Source organism: Pseudophryne corroboree, chromosome 9 (genome assembly GCF_028390025.1).
Source record: "Pseudophryne corroboree isolate aPseCor3 chromosome 9, aPseCor3.hap2, whole genome shotgun sequence".
Classification (NCBI taxonomy): domain Eukaryota; kingdom Metazoa; phylum Chordata; class Amphibia; order Anura; family Myobatrachidae; genus Pseudophryne; species Pseudophryne corroboree.
Window position 1 is genome coordinate 469556064 of NC_086452.1, and position 12854 is coordinate 469568917.

Consider the following 12854-nt stretch of genomic DNA (forward strand, 5'->3'; position numbering starts at 1 on the left):
TTTAAGTTATTGCGGAGCTGAATTGACATGCTTCCAGGTTTTGGAGACTCTTAAGGGTCTCATCTTTCCCCTCCGCTGTCTCCTGTAAATCTAGAACCCATCCAGATCTATGCAAAATCCAAATTTCTCCTCCAGGTGAGGCTGAAAATCTGACTTGGTAGGCAGAGTCTTGAGAAGTTGAAGTATTTTAGAGTTGTCTGCCTCAGCTACAGCCAGACAGGGAGGCAATAATAAATATAAGAGGACATTTATAAGTAGGAGGACTTCAAGGTGGCCTGGGATGGAGGTTTTGGAGACCTTGGAACTTGGGGCAGGATCAATGTGGTGGAGGAATTGGTGCATGTTGGAGGTACTGTAGAGGAGAGATCCCTGCCCTTCCCTAAATTTTTCTTTGGAGGCATCATGGGAAGCCAGAAGAACAAATAGAAAAATGAAGGCAAGCAGTATATGTAATTATGCTCCACACAGGGTTGCGATAGAAGAACAAACAGGACAGGACACGGTCTGGGAAGCCGGGCACGCGCCATCTGCCCCACATGCAGGACTTAGAGTGAGGGCATATTAGATGAAAAGGGACAAATCAGCCAATCTCACATCTCCAAAAATGGCATATTTTGGGTGTTGGCCACATTTTCATGCATAGCATATCCCACCCTATATGAGGAGCCTTTCAGGTAGACAGAGCAGACGCTTGACCCCAATAGGATGACGCCATCTGCAGATGGCATTATCCTATCATAGCCTATGTCCTATGAACTACTAATTTGAGCATTTTTCACATGCGTTAGGGACCCAAACCAAGAAACAGTCTGCTGACTTTATGCTATCACACTGCTCCCAGCTATTCTCCAGGATGGACTCATATCGGAACTGGCAAGAGAAAACTAGTAAATTTGTGTGAAATTATAAAGTTTCTCTTTACAAATTTATGTGAATTTTTTTATCACATCTGCATTAAAAATGCAGATTGTTATATGTATGCCTTTATGGGAGAGATCCTGCATATATTCAGAATGTAATGTGTTAAAGTAGTTTAGGAATTGCATTTTTTATCAAGTAATAATTTAAGAAGTGCTGCGGCAGCCGAGTTTAAGAAGTGTTTTCTGCAGTGTGGGATTGGGACAAGAAGGGACCACCAGGGAAATGCAAACAGGGAGAGCCATGAGGGGTGTGGTCTGTCACCAAAGGGTATGTGGTCAACCACTAGTGGTCAGCTATTATAGGGTCTAAATTCAAACCACAGAGGAAAGGATTACTGCCATTGTAATAGTAAAATGTTTTATTGATTTAAGGCCACCTACCTTGCAACTTGTAGTCTGTCCTGTTTTCTCATCTTCTATAGCTTCGGCGGAGCAGAGTACTTAGTGGACCCCACCCACATGGGAATATTGTATTGCTGTACAGTACAAAGTAAATATGCATATACAGTACTGTATGTAAATTCAAGTTTGATATTTTAAGGACTCTCATTATAATAATAAAGAGCACTGGTGGGTGTGTGGCCTAGTTACTGCTGTGAGTAGACGTGCTGCCCTGGAGCTCCTGAGTGTATAGCTCCTTTTCATCTACTCTCCTCACTGTTCCCTTTCCCTATTGCCCCCCACACTTCCTACCATCCCGCAGCAACCTGTGAGTGGGATCCGCTAAATTGGGGAGAGTCCCTGTACCCTCCCACGGATTGCGGCCTTCTAATCAGCCTGTAGTTGGGGCCTATAGTTTACAGATGATCCGGGCCGGACTTCCGGAGATGGGGCGAACGCACCACGGCACCTCCGGTTGCATACCACTGGCCTTTGGAGTATCCCTGCACCCCCTCCTCATCTGTGCCTCCGTTCCCCTACCTCCATGTGAGCCCAGACGCTGGGGAGCAACGTCTATAACCCTGCCTGGCCGAGATCGAGTGGTGGGCGCCGTCCATCTTGCGCCGGCCATTTTGGACTCTCATGGAGCATTGGATACCCCCGTGCACTGAGGGCCTGCCCGTGTGAGTTACCATCCGCCACTTGTAACCTCTGCACGTCCGGGAGCCTGCGTTGTCGGGACGTCCATCATGGGACTTCTGGGACATTTCACATAAGCCACTTCTTTAGACGGAGCTGACCACGGTTGGGATTCGCCGGCGGCCCCCTCCACAACCTACCTGCTGCCCGCTGCTGTCCCTCCATTCCTCACCTTGGCACTCACTGGGAGACACTTGCCACTCCTCCGGCAACTCAGCTCCTATCACCTGCTGTGACTGCGGCCCTCGAGGGTGGACAACGCTGCTCCAGTTAACTCCCTCCCTGGCTACAGGTACCCCCTCCACACTTCTCCCTGGCTGGGAATTTCTATTGAATGGGGTGCTCCCTGGTACATATGACCAATTACAGGTCCTATTCTGCTGCTGCCCTCCTTTTACCTCCTGACCTTACATTCCAGAACAACCTCAGCCGGATTGCTCTATACACCCCCCACTGGAGCATCCACTGACCAGCCAATGTCTCTGTAGCCAGATACCTCTCTCACCACTCTACTGTGAGGTTTTCAAGGCGGGCATCCTAAGGTGGGCCAGTCGGTTGTTACTCCCTTGATTGATGACTGTATGACAAGTTGCTGGCTGGTCCATGACTATGTTGCCATAACCACCCCCACCTATTGGCTACTACTACCGCGCCACCCTTGAAGGGTGTCCAGACCCCGGGGTGACCCTCCACTTCACTAAGCCGTGACACTCAATTTATGGCTGATCAATTTAATCCAGGCACTCCAAAACACTCATGATGCCTATTTTAAGCTAAATCATTCTGCGGCTATATAGTGTATTGGGGTTCGCTCCTCTCTCGACCGTAGTATCTTTTTGGGTCCTCGCCTGGACCTTAATGTGATTTTTCAAGTCTACGATAAGTGGCCCACTGAGCTGATATCTTCTGTCACTGTCAACCTGCCCCTTCCATTTCATTATGTCACAGAGAAACCGCAAAACTCCTGCTCTTGCCAAACCTAGTATTCTTCGAGCATGGGAGAAGGCAGGCTCTGCTTCTCGTAACTCCCCAACCGTGGATCAAATGTCTGATACCGAGGATGTTCTGTCACCGAAAGCTTCCCTCACCACCCAAGATATTATAGCTATTGTCACTAAAACCATTCAGACGGAAATTAGATCAGTACTCACTGAATTCAGAACTGAACTTGCTGACCTGGGTACTCGTACCGACTCCCTGGAATGAAAATTAGACAAAGTCTGCCAGTTTCAGACAGTGATTGAACAAGAGCTCGCTGACTTTCGTTCGGATATCGATCTTCATGGCGACCACCTAGAGGATTTGGACAATCGGAAACGCAGAAACAATGTTCAGATCCGCACATTCCGGAGAGTGTTACAATGGAAGGCCTCCCGGGTTTTCTAGAGGGCCTATTTCTGGATTTGATACCCGAGATCCCTAAAGACATGCTACTTCGAGACAGGGCACATAGGGCGTTGCGCCCTCAACCTCCCCCCTACTCAACCCCTTCGTGATGTTATCCTGGGGTTCCACTACTACAAAACGAAAGAAAGATTTATGCTGCCTGCTCGGGAACACCAATCAATTATTCGAGCACCCAACTTCAAATCTACCAGGATTTGGCGCCTTCTACACTTAGAAAGCGACGAGACCTCACCGCTGTCACCAGGGTTCTCCGTGACCATTCCATTAAGTATAAATGGGGGTTTCCGTTCCAACTTCAAGTCACTAAGGATGGCTCCCACCATTTGGTTAAAACCCCTGCTCAATGCTACAACCTCCTCAAATCTCTTAGCATCTTTGACTCACTCCCTGACGACATTCGAAATCAGCTCCCCACCACTTCTCCTAAGAGACCTATGGCACCTACCCCTGAATGGTCTACTAAATGACAAGCTGAGATGCTGACCGAAGATTCGTAACTATGTTCGATTTTCTTTACTATTTCCATCCCGTTTATGATACGTTACCCAGAACATTTCACTTATACTGTACTGTGGTCTGTTACCTATCTGGGACTCGTATGCACTGACCCTTGATGGTCCCGCCTATACACTGGTTTTCGGGCCATGGAGGTGATGGAAAAGTTACAACTGTTTTGTTTCTAGATTTACCATGGTTCAATTGACGGTTACCTGTCTTTATGTATGTCTGTTAGTTCTACATGTGATCGTATGGTTGCTGTCTGTGTAATAGCCATCTTATATTCTTTTAGTTATGCTACTGTTTAAGCATTGACCTATTCTCTCCACACCCCTTACACTTGCTCGCAGAATATCTTTATTCTCTTTTCCTATGATCTTACTCTTGCTTACTGTTTACTGTTATTGGCGCTACTCCCCACTACGAAGGGACTGCCCACCTGGCATTAACCCTTTCCCTCTTGGACCCAACCCGCTTTCAGGAAAGGGTCTACCCCTTGAGTTTATTCTCACATTTCCCTTAACCCGTTAATATTTTTGTTGCTTTACCACCCCACTAATTTTTCCTAGTCGGTCCAATCAATGGTTGTTTATCTCACTATACTCTGATGATTATTACCCTCCATGACTTTGAAAGTGCTGTCCATTAATGTCAATGGCCTTACTTCTCCGACTAAAAGATCCATGGCATTTCAATTTTTTGCCTGACAATGGCCGGATATAATCTTTTTACAGGAGACTCACTTTAAGGTTCCCCACCCCTCTTTACACTGTAAACAATATCCTCACATTTTTTATTCTATGATGTCAGCCAAGCATAGAGGCACTGCTATTATGATCCACCGTGACCACCCCATAGTTATTCATGACTCAATTTTAGATGATAGTGGCAGATTTGTAATCCTCTCCGGTACCCTCAATCACACCCCCATCACCTTAGCATTGATATACGCCCCAAACATGCAGCTGGGGTCCTTTTTTAGGATGTTCTCTGACCATCTCTCTAAGATCTCAAAATCTTGGGTCATCGTGGTTGGTGATTGTAACACTACCCTGGGCCCTCTTTTTGATAGATCTTACTCTAGCATGGGGACATCCTCCCAAGCGAAATTATCTAAACTTTTAAAGTCATGTATCACCTCCCATGATTTGTATGATGGCTGGAGAACTCTATACCCATCTGCTAGGGGTTACTCGCACTATTCCCCACATCATGACCTATACACTCGTATTGATTATATTTTTGTGGATCGCGATTCCACCCAAACCTTTTAAGGGGCTCAAATAATTCTGACCACTTTGTCAGACCATTATACGATCACAATGGATTTTGCTACCCCTTATAAACCCTCGCCCACACGCACGTGGCATCTAAATGAGTCACTCCTCCTTAAACCCTCCAACATTGCTCAAATTAATGACACGATTCTCAATTATCTTACTGACAATGCTTTTCCTGATATAACGCCTGCTATTTTATGGGAAGCTCATAAAGCCACACTACGGCGCGTCCTCAATAATCTTTCTTCAACCCAGAGAAAGATTGAAGCTAAGCGTATCACTGACCTGGAAACATAATTAGCCTCTTTAACTCTTCTTCACCAACGCTTTCCCAAGAAAAAGCTCTATCTCAAGATTCTCTCGCTTAAAGGACAACTATCACAAATTCTCACCAAAAAAAGATTAAATCACTCTTGTGGATCCGCCAGAGGTTTTATGAAAAATCAGATAAAGCAGATACTTTATTGGCCCATCGTCTGCATGCAAAATGTACACGCAACCGCATACTTGCCTTGAAGTGCTCTGATGGATCCATAACTTGTGACCCTAAGGTGATGGCTTCACAATTTCAGGACTATTATAAATCCCTCTACAATCACCCTTCAGCTGTCTCTACTGCTCCGCATCACGTCTCCTCCATTCAACAGTACCTTTCCTCTTGTCGCTTGCCGACACTCACTGCATCAGACCTGGAAACACTCAACTCCCCTATATCTCACAAGGAAATTCTTGCTACAATTAAGCAGCTCCGCCGCTCTTCCGCCCCGGGCCCAGATGGCAATACCGCTATCTATTATAAAACATTTTCTCAATCCCTTCTTCCTATGCTTCATTCGCTTTTTAACTCGCCATTCGAAGAGGGATCGCTAGATACAGCCACCACCACGGCCAACATCATAGTCATCCCCAAACCCGACCGTGATCCATTGGAAATGAAAAATGATATGCCTATCTCACTTTTAAATACAGACCTGGTTATTCGCCAAAATCTGGACCAAGTCAGTTTTATTCCTAATCGGCAAGCTGCAGACAATACTCAACGACTTATTAATCTTATTCACCTCTCCCATAGAGAATCCCTTCCGACCCTGGTGGTGGCCCTTGATGCAGAAAAAGCCTTTGATAGAGTAGCTTGGCCCTTTATCCAACAAACTCTAAAGAATATAGGATTGCATGGTGCCTTTTATAATGTCGTTATTTTGCTCTATCAAAATCCTTCTGCTTCTATTTTAGTTAATGGTTTGTCCTCCCCACCTCTACCTATTAGAAATGGCACCCGTCAGAGTTGTCCGCTTTCTCCCCTACTTTTCACCCTGGTGATGGAACCATTAGCGGCAAAAATCAAACTAAACACAAACATTTCGGGCATTTTGGTGGGAAACCGTGAATTCAAAATAGCATTATACGTGGACGATGTCATCTTAACCCTGACCGACCCATGCATATCCCTGCAACATTTATTTGATGAGATTAATGTTTATAGTTGTTTATCTAATTATAATCTCAACACTGACAACATGGAAATTTTAGATTTACACATACCTCCTCAAGATTTACGTCTCTTACATTCCTCTTACCCATTTAAAATGGCAATGCAATAAGCTTAAATATTTAGGCATCTACCTGACCAAATCTTACTCAGCGTTATACACAGCTAATTTCCCAAGGCTAATTTCATCTATAAACACTGATCTGGTCAGTTGGAATACATTTTTTATCTCCTGGTTTGGGCGCATTGCTGCACTTAAGATGAATATACTGCTGCGATTATTATAACTTTGGCAAACCCTCCCGATCCACATTCCCACCAAGATACTGAAGAATCTCCAACGGGACATTTCTAACTTAATTTGGGCAGGGAAAAATCCCAGAGTCAAAATGCAACTACCTCAACAACATTGTACATCGGGTGGTCCTGGTATGCCGGATCTTGTTACGTACTATTGTGCTACACATTTGGCCGCCTGTGTTCTCTGGCACTCACCTCCTCAGCAGAGAATATGGACACTTCTTGAGGTGCACACACTGAAAATGTACTCACCTTCAACCCTATTGTGGAGCTTGCCCTGTTCCCGCCCGACCTCTACTCTACTATTATCGACTATACACTTCTCTTTATCGATTTGGGACCTCTGCACTCGTTTCTATCAGCTTCGCTCTCAAAATCCTTATCTAACCCCCTTATGGAACAGTGTAGAGTTTCCCCCGGGCAACGACCACCTTGCATTCAAACATTGGACTGCACACAACATTCTCTTCTCACTGGATATAGTCCCTCTTTCCTCGTTCCCCTCATTTGCGGATTTGCAATCTCGCTTCTCGCTCCCTCACTATCAGTTTTTGCAAATACGCCATTTTTATAATACCCTCTCTAAAACCGCTCAACCCGCAGTTACTACTACCTTTGAATCCTTGTGTCGCGGCCCTCATTCAACAAAAGGGTTATTATCACGTATCTATCAAATATTACTGGCACATAATGCCCTCCCTAAGGGGCCTCATGAATTAGCTTGGGAATGAGATGTGGGAGAAATTTTAACCGTCGAAGAGTGGGATGACATTAGACAAGAAATTGCTAAGAGCTCTATATCTGTTCGTATTGCAGAAAATTCTTATAAAATATATTACCACTGGTATTCAGTGCCTTCTCGGCTACACACTATTTATCCTGCTTGCTCTGATAGATGCTGGAAACTTTGTGGGCAACGGGGAACCTTGCTGCATGTTTGGTGGTCCTGCACACTAATCCGCCGATACTGGCGACAGATCCATAAAATAATCTTGGATGTCACGTATATACTTGTCCCCAATTCGCCCCTATATTCTTTACTCTCCCGTCCCATTCCTGGCATCTCGGGCCACCAGCTTAAACTGATTAAACATATCTTGAACACAGCTAAATGCCAAATTGCGGCAAATTGGAAATCTACAACCCCTCCTACTTTATCAGCCACTGTTAATGCTATCTGGTTCACATATAAACCGGAACGGCTGGCCTTCATGATTCACCAGATAATTTTATTTAGACTTGGACGCCTTGGACATTACACTTTCACGCAGAACCTCCATTGACGACCATTTAGCCCATTACTTTCATAAACTTTGGATTGTTATTACAGACAACCTCGACTAGCCGACATCTCCCTTTTATTGTCTCTCCCCACCCTCACCCCCCTTTTTTCTCTTCTGTGTTTCACCCTATTTTTGTTTTAATATACTCATAATGTTAATTATGATAACTAGTTGGAAGGGTTGTTATGAACCTTGATGTTGAAATGCCTTGTCGAAACCCATTCCCCTTGTATCTCTTATATGCTTCCCAATTCTTCTTACTGTTTATTTGTTGTTATACTTACAAAAATCAATAAACCGATTAAAAAAAAAGAGCATTGGTGGCATGGCTTGGAAGCCAAAGATGATGGACAGACAGCAGTACAGCTCTGCCATGTTTCTAGGTACAGCCTGGTGGACACTTTGTTTACCGGAGTCCACACACACATGCATGCTCTGGATTGCCTTTTGACACATCTGTCCTCCTTCTGGGCTGTCACGGATGGGAAGAGAGCCTTCTAGGTAATTCTCTCCTCAAGTTATGGACCCCATTGGAGCAGCTGTTTGAGGGTCTTCTCTTCAGTGTTCACACAAATATACGCTCTGGAGCCCAACAGCCTTCTTTGGCATTCCCAGAGCCCCAGTGGGCCCTATGGCTGCTGCAGCTCATTTGGGCTGGATCTCCACTGGAGCCGATCTTCTCTGCAGTGGATGTCTCATTCTCCACTGCTGACAGATGCCTTGCACAGACCTGTCCCTCCACTGCAGTCACTGGCAATATCTATAATGGGTACAAAGTGTGCAGTGCGAAAAAATTGTATTGAGTGTGCATGGCGCTGTATGCTGAATTAAACAGTCTTTCCTTAGGACAAAAAACTTTCTCTGGCAAAAGTTGTAGTCTTCTAACACACCGTAACCAATGGAAACGAACTTACATTCGGGTTCTCACCCACAGACTCTGAAAGGTATCTTTAGGGCTGGACCCAAACACTGGGTAGCATAGACATGCCTCTGCCCAAAACCATTTTTGTAGGTTAGTGTCATGCAGCATGGATCTTGCTTTGTATAGTTGTCGTGCTCACTTACACCATTTTTGTTCACATTTTATTCCAGCTTGATGCTCAGTTCCAAACTTCTTTAGAAACGTTTGATGATCCTAAACTTTGATCTTATGATTAGTTTGAGCTTCTACTGATTTTTTTATAATCTGCAATCATTTCTATTTCTTTGCTTTGTAATTTAATGAAGTACAGTAGATGAGTGTCGTTCTTGTGAAGTCATCAATGACAGAGAGTCCATATCCAGGATTCCGGTTACTTGGTAACAACAGGTACACAGGTAACAGCAGTAATGCAAGGGTTAATAGCGGTATCCAGCAGACACTCTACACAGTAAAGATGGCATTGGGTGCACATGCTGAGTAGCCCAGAAATGGCATCATCGGGTCAGAGGTCATACCTGCCAGGGCCTTTGGGTCATAGTGACTGGAGACCACTGCTCTTTAGTATTTTAAACCCATCATTTGCAGGGTCCCAGGCAAGCAAAATGCATGAAAACATTACATTTGTGTCCAACTGTTGGTGGCCAAGTGCATTGCACATCACTGTGCACATTTGAGTGGTGCAAATGGCCAAATAAAGTGTCCAAATTATTAGATAAATTAGTGGGGAAGGTAGGTGAGTGGCTGAAGTTGGCCCATGTTTGTGATATAAATAAGTATGTATATATTTCCTTTGTGTGAGATATTATGGGTTATTGGAGCAACCACTTTTAGGTCAGTTGCTATGTAGGCTGTTAGGTGGCCTTTTCTGAGATGTGTCTCCTGTATGTTGACCATTTTACCTTCTCTGTAAATTGGTGCTAATGGTAGAAATCACAAAAACAATATATTTACTAAGTAATCGCTAAAATATAATTACTAACTGTAGGTTCTATATTTACTAACCAGTATGCTGTCAGAGCCACAGATCATCTGTACCTTTGACAAATAGTTTTAAAATGCCATAAATGCCAAGCAAAGAGATGAATAAAATCAAAAAGATTCCCGCACCAAGATCCGTCATCAATGAAATAGAGAACAGAGGGATCTTCCAATGATATAAAAACAAATGAGAGGGTCTCTCTAAACCCAGATGTATAATACAGGTGCAACCTGCTGACCTAAATAGATTTATATCTTAAAGAGAAAGAAGTAGACGTCAGTTCTCCTGCGGTGCACTCGTGACCCTCAGACAGTATACATTTAGCATCCCCGTGGTTGGGATGCCGGCGGTCATGTGACTGACGCTGGAATCTGTACACCACTCAGGAGAGATTCGGTATGATATACCGATGGATGGGATACTGGCGATTAAAATACCGACAGCGGCATCCAGACCATCAGAATACCGACAGCCCCCCAAAAAGTACCCTAACCCTCCCCTGCCCCCTATCCTATCCCTCCCTTGTGGTCTAACCCTTCCCTGCGCCCTATCCTAACCCTAACCCTCCCTTGTGGTCTAACCCTCCCTGGCGGTGCCTAACCCTAACCCTTGCAGTGATTCCTAACCCTAACCCTTGCTTCCCCGCTGCCTAAACCTATCCCTCCCCACTTGGTGCCTAACCCTAACCTCCCCTTGTAAGTGTCTAACCCTAACTCCCCTTCCCCGTTACCTGACCGCCATTTTCCTGCCCCTGCACCCTAACCCCCCTTCTAATACCTAAACTTAACCTCCGCCCCCACTGCAGGACACAAGCACGTATCACGAAAAGAGCATTCGGGATTCCTGGCATCTGTATTTTGACGCAGGGATACCGATCCCTGGCCGGATTTTGATGCCGGCATTATTCTGACAGATGGGATTCCGGCATTGGTATTTCGACAGCCACGATCCTGTCTGGCAGCATTGTAACTACATCCCCTCAGGAGACCGACGCCTGAACACTGACAGCCGGCATCCTGGATGTAAGTATTTCGGTTAAGGTTAGGACCCAGGGGGGTGGGTTAGGGTTAGGCACTAGGAAGGGTTAAAGTTAGGCATGGGGGGGGGGCTGGCCTGGCCCGACGCATACGCCGACTACGCAGCCGCGTTGAGCACCGGACCTGTGAGGGCGCTGCTGAAATGGCCGCCGCTCACTACCACCCGCCGCTGGCCGATCACCGCCCGCCTGCCCAATAAAGCTGCCAGCCCAGGTTAATACCCTTCACCGCCCAGCTGTATCTCTGTGCGGTGCCTCCGGAGCAGAAGCTGGAGCTTAGCGTAGCTGGTGTCTCCAGCGCTGCCCCCACGAGAAGCAGCGGGGAAGAAGCTGTTCGGGCTGCCTTCACCCAAGTGCTCCCCGGCCCACAGCCAGCCGGCCTCTCTGCAGCTCCCCCCTCCTAGCCCCAGGGTGCTCGGCAGGTCCAAACACGGCAACACCTGCTTCACTAACATCACGGCCAGGACCGCAAGGAGGTGACAGAGCATGGGGCCACGATCCTGCATTCCCTCTGGACCCTGGAGTACACTCTCCAGCACAGCCGCGAGTTTAAGGTGAGAGACAGTCACAATTTTGTTTGAGGGTTATCCCAGTCCCTTGGTTTTGCCCTGTTATAGCTCTCTGTGAAACTACTTATCCCAGCATGGACAATGCAAACTTCTGGCTGTGATTTGTAGTTCCACAACAGGTTGGGACATATGATTGCGCTCACCCTAGGCGTGGTGTTGGCCCCTCTACAATAAAGGGCCCTACACATTTAACGATCCGCCACCGAGCTGCCCAACAGCAGATACGGCCGACGGGCGACCCAACGGCGGGGGGGGGGGGGGGGGGCAGTGACGGGGAGAGCCATCACCCGGCTCCATAGAAGTGCAAGCAAATATGGACGAGATCGTCCATATTGGCCTGCATGCGGGTGCGCCGTGGAGCAGGTGAGTATGGTTAGTGTAGTTACGGGTTTGATTTAGGGCTGCTAGACAAGTAGTTGAAATGTATCATTGTATTAATAGATGTTTATAATGTATATGTTTAGCTCTACATAGCCTCTAATGGTAGTCCTTAGCCCGGTTTTTAGGTGTTTTTTTAAATATGAGTTTGTTTTCTCTCATGTTTTAGTATGCTTTTGTTATGTCTTTTCAGCTGGTGCCGGCGTTCTGATCATACTCCGGTTACCATGGAGCTCTCCTGCGAAGCGCGCGCATCCGTGACGTCACGGTTGGGAGACGCGGAAGTGGATCGCGACGGCTGGCGGGCGGGTGCGCCGTGGAGCAGGTGAGTATGGTTAGTGTTGTTAAATGTTGGTGGTTTCTGCTATATATGTCTGTTATGTACCTTATGTTAGTTAGTTTGGCCCTGAGGACGGAGAGGATTCTCCGAAACATGTCGGCCCGTTGCCAATAAAGGAATTATTCTTGTCACCAGCCTGCTGAGTGCCGCCTATTCCATTCCACAGTATTATGGGAAGTTTTCTCTCATGAGGAGGGCACCGCAGCATTTCACTTTTTCTTCCTCTGAGTGCCGGACACCACATTGGACTATATATATATATATATATATATATAATCTCGTTTGTATGGCTGGTGACCCTTGAAACCCAGTGTGTGTGCCACCATAAGCGGCTCCGCTGTGGTTTAACGTGTATAAGCTGCTTCGCTGTGGT